The sequence below is a fragment of the Tiliqua scincoides genome, chromosome 9, assembly GCF_035046505.1.
Source record: "Tiliqua scincoides isolate rTilSci1 chromosome 9, rTilSci1.hap2, whole genome shotgun sequence".
Taxonomy (NCBI): Eukaryota; Metazoa; Chordata; class Lepidosauria; order Squamata; family Scincidae; genus Tiliqua; species Tiliqua scincoides.
The window spans coordinates 15,417,182-15,430,999 of record NC_089829.1 but is presented as its reverse complement, the minus strand read 5'-3'; positions in this window follow the sequence as shown (position 1 = coordinate 15,430,999).

Genomic DNA, 13,818 nt, shown 5'->3' with positions numbered 1-13,818 from the left:
TGGCCTTGGGTTCCTCCTAATGCAGGACAATGCTAGACCTCATGTGGCTGGAGTGCGTCAGCAGTTCCTGCAAGATGAAGGCATTGATGCTATGGACTGGCCCGCCCGTTCCCCAGACCTGAATCCAATTGAGCACATCTGGGACATCATGTCTCGCTCCATCCACCAGCGCCACGTTGCACCACAGACTGTCCAGGAGTTGGCGAATGCTTTAGTCCAGGTCTGGGAGGCGATCCCTCAGGAGACTATCCGCCACCTCATCAGGAGCATGCCCAGGCGTTGTAGGGAGGTCATACAGGCACATGGAGGCCACACACACTACTGAGCCTCATTTTGACTTGCTTTATGGACATTACATCGAAGTTGGATCAGCCTGCAGTGTGTTTTTCCACTTCGATTTTGAGTATGACACCAAACCCAGACCTCCATGGGTTGATAAATGTGATTTCCATTGATGATTGTTGTGTGATTTTGTTGTCAGCACATTCAACTATGTCAGGAACAAAGTATTTAATAGGCATATTTCGTTCATTCAGATCTCGGATGTGTTGTTTAAGTGTTCCCTTTATTGTTTTGAGCAGTGTACATTGGAAGAAAAGATGTCTCAGTATTTCTCAACATTGAGTTCTCAGATTCAGAAAGTGATCCAAGTATAAGGACTCCCCAAGCTGCCAACAAACCAGGGACCTGCCCATTGCCCTTGATGTCTCATCAGTGGGGGGGGGGGGAGATTCCCAGCTCCCTCCTAACTGTCCACACTCTAGTTTGAACTATTGACCTGTCATCCACCCAACAAAGGAATTGTTGGCCAGAAATTGTAACCATGTTTGTAAAGGTTTCTGAGAATGGCATCTAGTACTTTTAAAGAACTTTATAAATAGAAGCCTCAGGCCTGGCAGCCATGAGGCTAACTGAGACAGCTGTGGGCAGGGAACCCTTACCTTCCAGCTCTGTCCACCTCTACTGTTGCTCCTCCTCCCTGGCTTAAAAAAGGAAAAGGGGAACAGAGAAGAAGAAGTAGCACAGAGGGAGGGCTAGAGCATCCTCCCGCTTCCACCCTATCTTCGTTTTTGAATCCTGAAAGAGGGGAGAGGAGAAGGGGAGGCAGCTGGTGGTGCATTGCTGGGTAAGGAGACAACATCTGACGTACTGCTTAAGGGGCTGGAATGGCTTGGATCAGCCTTGAAAACAGAACGATGAGGAATGGGAATGGGCCTGTGGGAGCATCTAGAGGTGCAGCCATGTGAGGGAAGATGGGGTCCTGGACTGGCACACTTTGTGTCCGACTGAATCTGCACTAACTACAAAGGCTGTGGTGCCTTTCTTGCTATTTGGTTGTTCTGGGAAAGGGAGAGGGATTGTGGGAAAGAATGATCATCGCTTCACAGGCACCCTCTTAATTTTTCATTCCCCAAGATTTAAGTGGATTATCTCCAAATGCAGCAGAGAACTTTTTTTGTTTTGAGTTATGTTCCTGTAAATTAGCATTCTGTCAGCAATCAGGTAGCTCCAAGAGAAAGTCCGGAGCAATATACGAGGAGACGCAGAGAGCTCTCTCTTTCCAAGAGCAGACAGCTGTGTGTGATTTCAGGTGCCATATTTCCCAGGCCTTGCTATTTACAGCCCTGAATCTTTGCACAGGGAGCTCCAGAGCCCCATCAATAACCAAGGCTTACAAAGTCAAAGCCAGGGCACTGTCGGCAGAAGCCCATCCATTCCGGAGCAGGGAGAAGGAAGGGCAGAGTGTCGCAGAGCAGAGGCCAAGCCCGGAAGAAGATCTCCTCCCACACCTGAACTTTCCAAAGCTGCAGATAACCAGCATTTTGCAGGCTGAGAAAATGCAGGTGTTGACTACATGTGGGCAAGGATACATCAAAGCAAGTTGTTCCAGTAACAGAATGATGGAGAATGTTTCAGTGGAGAATTGGGGGGAATTAGAGCTGGGAAAGTATGGGGAGGGGTGCAACCACCGTGTCAGAAACCCAGAGTCAATTCAAATCTCTTAGATACGTGGCAGAGTCATGGCCAACCCCAAACCTCCCAGTGCCTGAAATAGCATGCCAAGTGCTTTACTGGTGATATGCCAGCCTCTACTCTTCCTGCTCCCTGGATTGGAAAAGGGTGGTGAAGCATAAGAGGAAGTGTGGAGGAATGTTTCCACTGCTCTACCACACCACTCTCCAATTCTGCACATTTCCTCTTTCGCTCTGCTCCCCTCTTCCTTTTCCAGTCCAGGAAGTGGAAGTAAAAGAAGCAGTGGTGGTGAGTGGGCAGACTGGCACACCCAGTCCATCTCCTCCTCGAGTCTTCAGGAGTCAAACATCAGATTGGATAGGGGTTTGCATGCAACTCAGCCATTAAGCATAAGGCACCCAAGGAGACAGAGCTGGCCATTTTGCAAGCTGCAGCTGGTTAGGTTCACTCAGAGCCATTAACAACATCCTCTAGGAAAAGACTGCATAAGACAATATTTTGGGGCAATTTGTTTGTCTAGGATCTATCTCCCCAAGCCACTGCTGCTTTTCAGTCAGAGCTGGACAGGCTGCAGCACTGCAGAGAACCACAGCATACAACAGGCTGTGAAGAATCTTCAGCAATGTACACTCATCCATGACTTTCTGTGGACTTTTCCCTCTTCCCCTAGGAATGGCCACCCCAAAAATCAGCTCATTGGCTGGTGACAGCCGAGGCCAGCAGGGACAACTCAGGGAAACAGCGCCTTCCAAGATGGATTCAGTCTTTCCACTTCACATCAACTACACCCTGTCTTCAAGACCCTTCAACAAGGGCCTTCCTCCTCCTCTCAGCTGTGCGACATGAAGCCAGAACAAAACCCACAGAGCTCAGAAATATCAAAATAATTTGTATCACTCCCTTTAAATATGCCAGCTCATCAGATGCATACAGATCTCAAATTCTTTGTTTTGCTCAGAGAAAATGGGCTTTCCTGGTCAAAATGCCAGGGCCACCAACCTGAGGGATGCCTCGAGCAAGACAGACAAATTTGCTATTTGAGTTTCAGCTGTCCATCATCATCACCTGCACTGGAACAAAGAATAATACACCCAATTTAAGACATCAGGAGTCTTAATGGAACTTTCAGTGCAATTGTCAAATCAGCAAATCCCCTTGAAACTTAATCGCGCTCAGTCATTTCATTCAGGAAAGGCTACACCCTCCAGGGACAGCCCTTGTGTTTCTCTAATGCGCCTCAACTCCAATTCACAAGACAGTGAGAAATGGAGGTCTAGCAAATGAGGAGCTAGAATGAAAGAGCTACTAGAGCTGGCTGAAAAGACCTCAGCTCAAATCCAAACCCCGAAGTCCATTCAGTCTGGATCAAGAACAGTTCAGTTCTCCTTGCAGTAAGGTGAAGGGGCTGGGGTTCAGATTTAAAACAGCAGCCTCCAGGTCAGATAAGATTACTGCAACATTAAGAAGTTAAAGACAGCCGGGTTGATGCAGAAGCGGCATTCATCCTGCTTGCACCAACAAACACCACCCATGTCTGTTACTCTGATGCTGCACCTTCTGTTCTCTGCCTTCCTGCTCCAGTTGGTTTCTCCGCTGACCCTGCTGCAAGGGCATTAAAGCTGGCAGGGCTCTGCCCATATTGCAGCACTGCCCCAGCATTTACTTGGTTGGTAAACTGCCATGAGCAGGAAGTGCTGATGGCCCAGACAGTTCTTTGGGAAGGCGAGTCCAGAAGCCTTTTCATGTATACTTCCATGAAAGGACAGCAGCCACTCAGAATAGATTCAGAAGAAGCCACTTCATTCATGGGGAACTCCTGTTGGCTAGGCAAACCAAGGTCTCTGCTTTTTCTGGCCCATTCAGCAGGACAACTTGTACATTTACAATGCAATAACTTGGCTGAAGATGGCAATAAAATGGAATGAAATTAGGTATGCACATCCAGAACACTATTCCCACACTTCAGGTTCAAAGACCAGCTTCACCCATGTACCCATTTTCAGAAGGCAGGAGGGTATACAATGCAAAATACCACTCTGTATGATCTCTCCTTTTCCAAACCAAGACATTGCCATGACATAGGGTGCACATTCAGAACACTATTCAATGCTTCATTCAAAGAACAGGTCAACTAAACACACATTTTCAAGGGGCAAAGACTAGGTCAACTAAACACATTTTCAAGAAGCCAGGAAAGATGGGCAGCAGAGGGTAAAGTGATATCTCCTTCGAAGATCAAGATATTGCAGTGTTTCTCAACCAGTGGTACAGGTACCACCAGTGATAGTTGAGGTGGTGTCTGGTGGCACTCTTGGGACCCTCAGACATTTGCTGCCTGACAGCAAGACTAGCAACATGACATGACAAACATCAGTAGGAGGCTCAGATCAATGGGCAAAGCTCCAAAGCAGGCTTTTTACACACTCTGAAAAGCTCTCCTGGCTACCTGAGCCTTGTCACATCTGGCCTCTCAACCTGGAAGTAACTGGTGAAGATATACTCACCGGTTACTTCCAGTGGTACTTAGGTGAATCATGCAAAATGGTACAGCTGGGGATATATGTTGAGAAATGCTGAGATATTGGAATGAAAGATGGTGAGCCCACCTCTCTACAGTTATAATTCAGCAACCTATTTGACTCCCCCAACACACCACACACACACACACACACAATTTCAGAAGGGTACCAGGAAAGATGCAATAGATTGGAACAAGCACTCGAGGTCGGCCTCTTTCTGTGCTTTACATGCAGGGGGTGGAATCTGCCAGGCTCCAGCATTCAGAAGGAGTGTTACAGTACAGTTTGCTCTTTGCAATTAACAGTGTATTTAATTAGCTTAAATGCTTCTTCACTCTCTGTGAAAACAGCTTTTGTACTCTGCAATTCCATTAAGAAAAATGACGAGGTTTGTTATTTTGGTTGCCAGGTCCCCCTGCCGCCACAGACACCTTTCCCATGCAAAATCTGCTGAGATGAGTGTACAGAGCGCTCCAGATTTGTGCCTCCCTGAAAGTAGAGCATTTCTGCGAGAGTTTTATTTCATGGTGTTTGAGGCCCTGGCTACTAAAACCTGGCAAACACAAAGAGAAAACAAGGAAGCCCTTGGGAGAAATTATAGGCCCCGGGGAAACTCACAATTTGGGACCCTGCCTAGAGGTGCCAACTTGAAGGCAGCCTCTGTCGCTTTCACCAAGTGAGACATAGCTTGGCAACTCTAAGCTGCCAAGTGAAGAGCCTGGAACCCTGCACTGAAAATAGGGCACCACTCTTAAGACCTCACACCTCTCCAGTTAGTGAGCTCCCTTTGTCTCAAACCAGAAACCGCTGGGCCTTGAATCACCTCCTTCTCAAACCTCCTGAAATGCTGTTTAGAAATCCCTAACCACCATTTGAAACATGGTATAACTAATTAAAAGGCAAGCAATTCTTTTTAATTAACAATATATACATATAGAAAGACGGAGAGGATTGGAAACTCATCTTTCAGCATCACCTTCTTGTCCACCTTACAGCTTCAAGAGATGATTAAACTAAATCACTGCCCACTTTGGAATCGGTGCAGACATAAATCCCCCTTCCAGGGCTCCCTTCCTGGTTTCCTTGCCACCATCAAGAGAGAATTTGCAATCAGCCTCTGATGTGCCTTTCAAGCGGAGATTACTCCAGAGTGGGGAAGGAGCCTCCTGTGCCCATCAAGGGGACATTCTGCCTTTTTCAAGTTGTCCCACAACAAAAGAGAGAAAAGTTAATGGGCCAGCACTCAGCCTTTTTGTTCCGCGAACAAACAGCTTGTAACAAAGTTTCTTTCTCCTTCTTCCTTTCTTCTGTCAGGCTATTCATGGGGCTCCTTCACCAAGCCCATTAAGTCTAGTTATCTCTTACAAAACACTGCCACACAGGTACCATTCCCTGAGACAAGTTCATTTAAGAGAATTTATAGCCTAATTGTACAGCTGTTTCCTTCTGAGTCCGTGCGAAGAGATTGTTACACAAGCGCCGTCATAATTTAGTCATGTTTTCATCTCACAACTGTACGGTAATTACTGTTGTTAACAGCCAACGGTAAACAAAAAGGTACGACAAGCCCGCCAAAGGCTGTGCTAACAAACCATGAATCAGGGTGGTCTCTGGCAAAGCAGCTTCATCATAGATTCAGGGTCAAAGGCCCCCGTCACGCGGTGCTTCCACAGGACCAGCCAGGGCAGAGGAAGAAATAGCCCAGCCAGGAAAACTAGGTGTGGGTAGGAAAAGCATGGCACCAAAAAACTGGCATTGCTCAGGGACATTTTCTGTTCAAGGGTTCTTTCTGCAAGGAGATCAAGCTCTTTGAAGGTCGCCAGCCAGCTCAGTGACTGGGACCCGCCTAGCACACCACACCTAGCACAATTTTGAGGCAAAATGCTATTTTACTGTGTTATTTTATTATTATTATTTTTTAAAAAAAAAACAACTTCCAAAGTATAAAATCCATTTCAATGCCAAAAATAACCCTGTCCATTAATAGACACAGATCTTGGAAAAATAACATCATTTTGACCAGGTGCCCAAACAACAACGAAGTCAGTGCCATATGAGTTTCTGGGGTGGAAATTCTGCCAACCACCAAGAAGGGCTCCCTGTCTGTCCTCTGAAAGTGAGGCCAGCTTCCTGGGTGCTCTTTATGCCTTCAATGCCCTTGCAGAAGATCTGTGCGTTGCCACCTTGTTTTTTTTCAAAGGTTACCCTGTTAAACTAATCTTCTTAATTCCAATACTAGTGAAAGGTAAATGTGGTTGACTGGAACAACTGGATATTCTTCCTGTTTACCCTCATTTCTATTTTCTTTCCCTCTTGAGGCAGAGTGCAAAATATTGCCCCCCCCCGCCATAACTGGTGACACACCAGACTCCCCTCCTCTGCTTTCTTACTGGTTTAGAAAAGGAAGAAAGGACTGGAGCAGAAAAGGTATGCAGGTGACAACCTTAGAGACGCTTATAGATTTGACAAGTCCTGCCTCCGACACCATAGCCAAATACTCTCCTCTCATGTGCAGTTCCTCCTCTGCTCCATTCCCTTCTTCCTTTTTGAATTCAGGGAGTAGGAGGAGGCGGTTTAGGCCTCCATTGCCTTCCCTGTGCTGTGCTGAAATTTTGATTGTACATGCCTAGGGGCAGGGACTTGCTTTGCCATGCTTCTGTAAAGACTTTGATGGAACAATCCCCATCATCCTTTCCAGAGTCTTACACAGAAACGTTTCTTCTAGGGGGCCTCTGGACAACCTTTCCAAGGCACAGTGGTGGGTCAGTGATGGATGGAGTGGGCTTGTATTTGTGGTTGCAGCACTCATTACTACCGTGAGCAGGGGAGCAACGTCAACTGCATGGCAGATACAATTCCCACCCCAATTATTGCCCTAAAGCCAAAAGGAGCAACCCCTGCAGTTTTAGCTGCATGCTGGGAGGTTCTCGCTGGTTGAGAGACACACCAGAGCTTATTAGAGGATGATGGAGCTGCTCTTCGAGTTGCAGAAGGGCTAACAAGGTGGAAATGCTGAAGAGAGAAAAAGTGAGCTGAAGAGTCAAGACGAGGATCAAACAGATGCTGAACCATTTCTTTTAAAACACACACACATACCACACACAACAGGGTATAATGAAAGTTTATATATGACCACATGAGACTGTAGTCATGCTGGGAGGGAGCAGAGAAGGAAGATTTCTTCCCAGGTTGAAACTCACCAGGCCAGAAGCATTCCTGGAGCACCTATGAAATCAGGAGAAGTGGGAAAGGTTTCCAACTCAGCACAGAAGCCACCACAGGTTGCAGAGAATTCTGGAGAACCTTGCAGGGTGTTTGCTGAGCTCATGGAGATCATGGGGAATCATTATTGCTCCCCATAACGGAGATCCCCTCTGAGCTCTTGCCAGAGTGCTGGTCACTGCCATTCCTTATCATATGACATGGCAGAAGGCCTAGACACTGAGAGGCAGCAGCAACGACCCCAACCTGTGGGCTGACACCTGAATGGATGAAGCTGCCACACAGAGTGAGACTATTTTGGCCCACCTAGCTCAGTACATGGTGCACACTGACCAGCAGCAACTCCCCAGGGTTTCAGGTAGAGGAGGGTCTTTCCCAGTCCTGTCTGGAGCTTGGGAGTGAACTTGGATCCTGAGACCTGCTGAACACAAAGCAAGTGTCCTTCATCTCCGTACCTGAAGGAAGAAGGAGCAGGTGCAAAAGTGGGTGAAGAGACCATGGCTCACAAGCCTGCTGCTAAGCCACAGATGATCTCTTCTGCAACACATTAGAGGGAAAAACAACAATATTCTTATGCGCTAGAAGTGCACCAAGGATCATGGCCTGAAACACCCACAGACACACTTTGTGACATATTACTGAAGATCCTTTTCTGCCTGCTGAGCACCCATCCTGGAATAGCCAATCCTCAACTGGCAGGAAAAGTAGGAGAGTTGTGTCAGTTCCATCCATGTTTCATGCACATTTCCATGCAGATGTGCTGGAGAAAAAATTTGTCCATCCCACAAGCTGAGGAAGGGGTGGAGGCCTGAAAGAGCCTTGTGTGTCAGACTTTCAAGACATTTAAGACTCTTACAGGATCTTATAAGGATATTCCTTTCCCATCTCTCCAAAAGGCAAAACAGGGACAAAGCAAGAACAAGATTTGACCAGGACAGGGATTAGAAAACAGGGACAAATTGGAGGGTCTGAGAAGCAGGTGCCATGGGGGGAGGGGTCATGCAGCTTTCCTGCAAGGCCAGTTTGATTTCAGGATCTGAGGCCCTTTCTCCAATGTGCCCCTGGTGCAAGACAGCCGGGATATGAGCCAAGCTGGGGAGGAAGACAGATGAGAAAAGCTGCAGTCATCATCAGAATCATAAGCCGGCAGACCACGTGAGTGCCACTCTGCTGCTCTGGGACGCTTCCCCACAGCGGAGCAACAGTGGTTTTATGGTGCGGTGCTGTATTTTAATAGTCAATTGAGGCAGCGATTAAAATTCAGCTTTATCCATTAAAATCCCTACTGCAGATGTAGGAACACGAGGCGCTGCCGTACAACACGGCAACCTGGAAAGGCTTCCGAGGCTGCAGAAAGCCACCTGCTGTCCCTTCATGCCTCTCTTCCAGTTCCCAGGGCTTGTCACGGGGCCTCCAGAAGGGCTGGGAACACACACACCAAAAATCAGTGTTTTGCACCAAGGTCACTTCAGTGCTCAACCAAGGAGACCTGAATGCTGCAAACCAGATCACATGCCTCTCCTTTGGCATAATTTATGCTGTGAGGCAATGGGAGGGGGGCAAGGGGCTATACAGGGCACTCAAGCCCCCATCCCTTGATCCTTGGATATTTTATTTGGTTACACCCTTTCCCTCCCTTTGGGCTTCTGAGATTTCAGGCAGTGGTCACACTCTTACACCTGAAGAACTAGAAACCACAAGACAAAAAAGAGAGTTAACTTTCTTAAGGAAACAAACACCCAGTCGGCCATCTCTGAAGTCACCTTTCAGATGGGGCAGCAGCTCAGTGAAGCATTTCCCTCCATCACTGCCATCCAGGTGTGATTGGCCAGGGTGAGAAGGAGGAAAAAGGGCTTGCAAGAGCCTCATGCTCTGCTTCCTCCCCTCACTCAATGGGGTTGCTTATGATGAAGCCTCTTGAAGAGGGTCTTTGGAGAAGAGAGGAGGAGGAGCCAGCCTTCCCCTACCCCCGGTTCTCTACCATAAACAGGGAAGGGGAGACCAGTTGGGGGGGAAGGCTGTGCAAGCCTCTCTCTCATTGCTTGCCCCAGGGTCTATCCCTGGGATTGCAGGGTCTATCCCTGGGTTGCAGGATAGACCTGCAACCTGGTCTATCCAAGGCTACCCCATATAGTAAGGGCAACAGCTGGGAGCATATCTCCCAGGTCCCACAATGACTTCAGCCACCCTGACTAGTCACAGGGGTTTCTCAACAGGAAGCAGCTGCAAAGGCTTCCTGCTCCGGGTGGGGTAAACCTGGACAAAAAGGGCTTTTCCTGGCTCTTGACTTGCTCCTGGGCATGACCCCCAGGCTCTAACTGCCAGCTCTGGCTTCCTGGCTCAGCCCTGACAGCATCTGTTAGGAAAGAGTGGACCACAGCAGGGCCCAAGAACCTGCCACCTCCAACCACCAACACTTCTGTGAACATCTCACAACTCCCCAGCAGAGAGCCTGCTTTGCATCTCGGCCATCCCCAGGAGTCCCCACTGGAGAATTGAAACTCAATTTAGACGGCAGCCACAAAACAATGATTGCAGCATGTTTTGAATTAACCATAAATTCTTATGATAAAAATGGGTAACTGGATTAGTCACAGTGAGTGGATTAGTGGGGGGAGGGGGGAGGGAGACAAAAGGAAACACACACTTTCCTCTCACAAAAAAGCCTCTGGAAAAACCCTCCGATTGCAGATTCAAAACAAAAAGCAAGAATGTTGACCCAACCGGGGCAAGGAGACAAGCTCATTTGCTATTGGAAAAATAACACCGGAGACCCTGATAGATTGGGAAATTCCAGGAAGCACACTTGTCCTCCCCAGATTGAGGATGACCCTGGCGCGATTAAATACCCCCACACAAACTACAAGCAATCCACAACATGATGTGCTGCATGCATGACAGACCTGCATGCACAAGGGAAGAGGCCATATTGCTAATCGTATTTCAGGATGTGACTGTAAGCTGCCAAATTATCAAAGAAGCAGCGCTGGCTGAGGAAGGTTGGTGGGTGGCACCTCTCTCCGCCGACCCTGATACCTCTACTACTCCACATCCTCCATCTGTCCAGATTCTAAAAGGAAGAGAGAAACAGAATGGAAGAAGAAGTGTGGAGGAGAGTGGGGGCCTAGAGTGTCTCTGGCTTAACCCTCCTCCACACTTTTTCTTCTGCTCTACTCCCATCTTTTTATCCCCCAAATCCAGGGAGCGGGAGGATAAACAGTGGCAACTTGTGCACCGTTGGGTGAAGGAGACATTTGATGTACCCCCTCCTGTAGCAAATGGGCCAACCTTGGCAAGACATGCAAGATTTATGTATAGACAACTGCAATGATAGAGCCACTGTTTACCCACTGGAGTCTCTCTAACCCCAAATCCTGTTTCAGTAACTGGATAACCAGACCCCTCCCCGCCCAAAAAAAGACATAAAGAAGACAGGAGGGAATGGGGACATCACTTTGCTCCTTTAAAAAGAGCAATAGAACTGCCCAATAATTAAGATTGTCTTCTGAGATGCTTTTCTGGACTCTCCCACCTTGTCATGGGGCATCTACTGGAGGGACGACCTTCTCTGTGGCAGCACCCTGCAATGGCAATTTCCTGCCTGAGAAGGCTCACTCAGCCTTTTCATTACATCAATAGCTTTACTGGGTTGTATTCTGCTAGTTTCATCCTTCACTACTGACTTTTTAAAAAGGAAAGAAATAGTTATAGCTGCTACATTTCAGATAGGAAGCTGCCTCACCCAGAATCTGACCCTTGGTCCACATAGCTCAGTATGATCTAGCTAGACACTGATTTGCAGCAGCTCTCTGGGGTTCCAGGCAGAGAAGGACCTTTCCTGAGCTGTACCTGGAGATGCCATCAGGGACTGAACCTGGGTCCTTCTGCATGAAAAGCAAGATTGGCTTGACCACTGAGCTGCAGCCTCTCTCTGTGAGTTTCATTTTAGGATGAGATGTATGGGGGATGTTTTTATCATTGTGGCCTTTGCTGTAAGTCACCTTGAGAACTTTTATAATGAACCAGAAGGTAGAATTTTTCAAAAATAATATTAATAATCAAATTGTTGTCTGAATGTTATCTGAAGATGTTGGTCTGAAATGTTAGCTGAAGGGGGGCACTCCCTATTCAGTAAAACATCTTTGTAAGAAATAGAAAGCAATTGATTGAAATGACACTTTTAAGGAGCTGTAGGTTGTTTCTCTTTCAAAGCCCTTGCTGTGGGACTGCCAAATCCTTCTGAGCTTGTTATCATTTCACCCAGCCTCCTCCTTCCCTATACCCCTGCTTCATTCCTCTGTTCTGCTTCTCTTGCCATCAGGCCAGCTCAGCCAATACTGCCTCCCTAACTTCATTCACGAATAGACATTCCCCACTGATAGTGCTTCCTTCTCCACAACTGCATTTATAGTTCAAAAAGGAGCTACAGAGCTCTGTTTCAGTTCTTGTTAAAGCGTCATGGAAATATCTGATTTCCATCCTCTCCAAGTCGACATGGGCCTTAACTGCCGCCAAAATATATGGCAGATATAAAACATACTGGACTCACTGTGCGCTGTAAGTAGCTTTCTATTAAACATAACACGCTTAATAAACATTAATGTGGGAGGGATGCGTACCTCTGCAATCGTTTGAAGAAGAGACATGTTAATTCCTTCGTCTGGGATTCCTCTGATGAGCTTCGTAATGGTGTGTCTCATCTCTCCTGACCTTGATGCAATCTGGAATGCTCTTTCTACAATGGCTCCTGCTTCCCTCACTCTCTTTAACACAACTCCAGTCAATTACAAGCACATGATTGTCTAATTATATTTGTCTGCACATCATCACAATTGCTGCTGGTATTACTCAAATGTCACACAATGATTACCAGACAAAAGGGGATGCTTCTTGAGCTAATTGGAATGGGGGACCTGTTTTGTTTTCCTTGACAGAACTTGGGGCTCTCCGGGACAGGTGAAAACTGCAGGGGAGGCGCTCTGGGCCTGCACCGTAAAGGAAGCAAGCAAGCAGTGCACAGGCATTTGAGTGGAGGACAAAGGGACTCGCTGGGGTGATACAGCTGTACATTCTGATCAGTGGGTTGGGTACTTAGCTGGGGAGCAGGTGGGCAAGGTGCTGAGGACTGGCTGTCTGCACCGGAGCAAAGTGCTGCTCGGCCAAAACACACCAGCTACTTGACAGGGCCAGGTAAAGTATCTTGAGACAGGACAGTTCTCAAGTATCACCTGACCCCTGCCAAGTTGCAGTACCACCCTTCAACTATTGGCAGTGATGGCACTGAAGAGCAGAAGGAAGGTGCTTCGTCTGCTGGCAATGTTGATACAAAGGGTTAAAGCACCAGGGTCCCACTTCCAGAGTCCCCAGATGAAGACCCCCAATGCTTCCCTCTTCAGTTCAGCCAGGTTATTGGTGTCTGATGCTGCACTGAAACAAAAGTGAAGCAAAGTCAAGGGGGATACTTGCAGGAGGCTGAGGAAAGGCAGAGACGAAAAGGAGCTGGAGAGGGAATAGATTCGGTCACAGATGTGGGGAACCAGCAGTGGACAGAATTGTATTGGCTGGCTTTCCTGTATATTGTATAACTTGTTTTTACGGAGTGCTGATCCCTTATGAATCATCATCTTTATTAACTTGTTAGTATGTATATTAGTCTTGATATATTGATATTATTGGTTTTTAAATGAAATGTCCGAGTTTTGGGGGGAAACACTTTTTTTAAGCTGACTTGTAATTGCCAGATTGAATTGTTATTGAATTATTATTAATGATGTCCCCAGGCTTATTGCATTTTTGTCACAATATGAATTTGTTATTGAGTTAAGCACATTGGCCCTTTTTGTTAAGCACATTGGCTCTTGGAGTGAAAATCCCCAGATTTCCCCCTTCTCTGTCTCAAAATGGGCTACTGAATGCATTAGGATGGGCACCATTATGCACCAGAATATGGTATCTTTAGGGATGAAACATCCATCATTCCAGAAGGTACCAAATCAGCATGCCCCTCCTAGTGGAGCTGGCATGTGCCAAGGTTTGGTACCCCTGCCCACCTGCATTATGGTTGAAATGCAGGTAAGTACGCCCAGGTGACCATGACTTGACC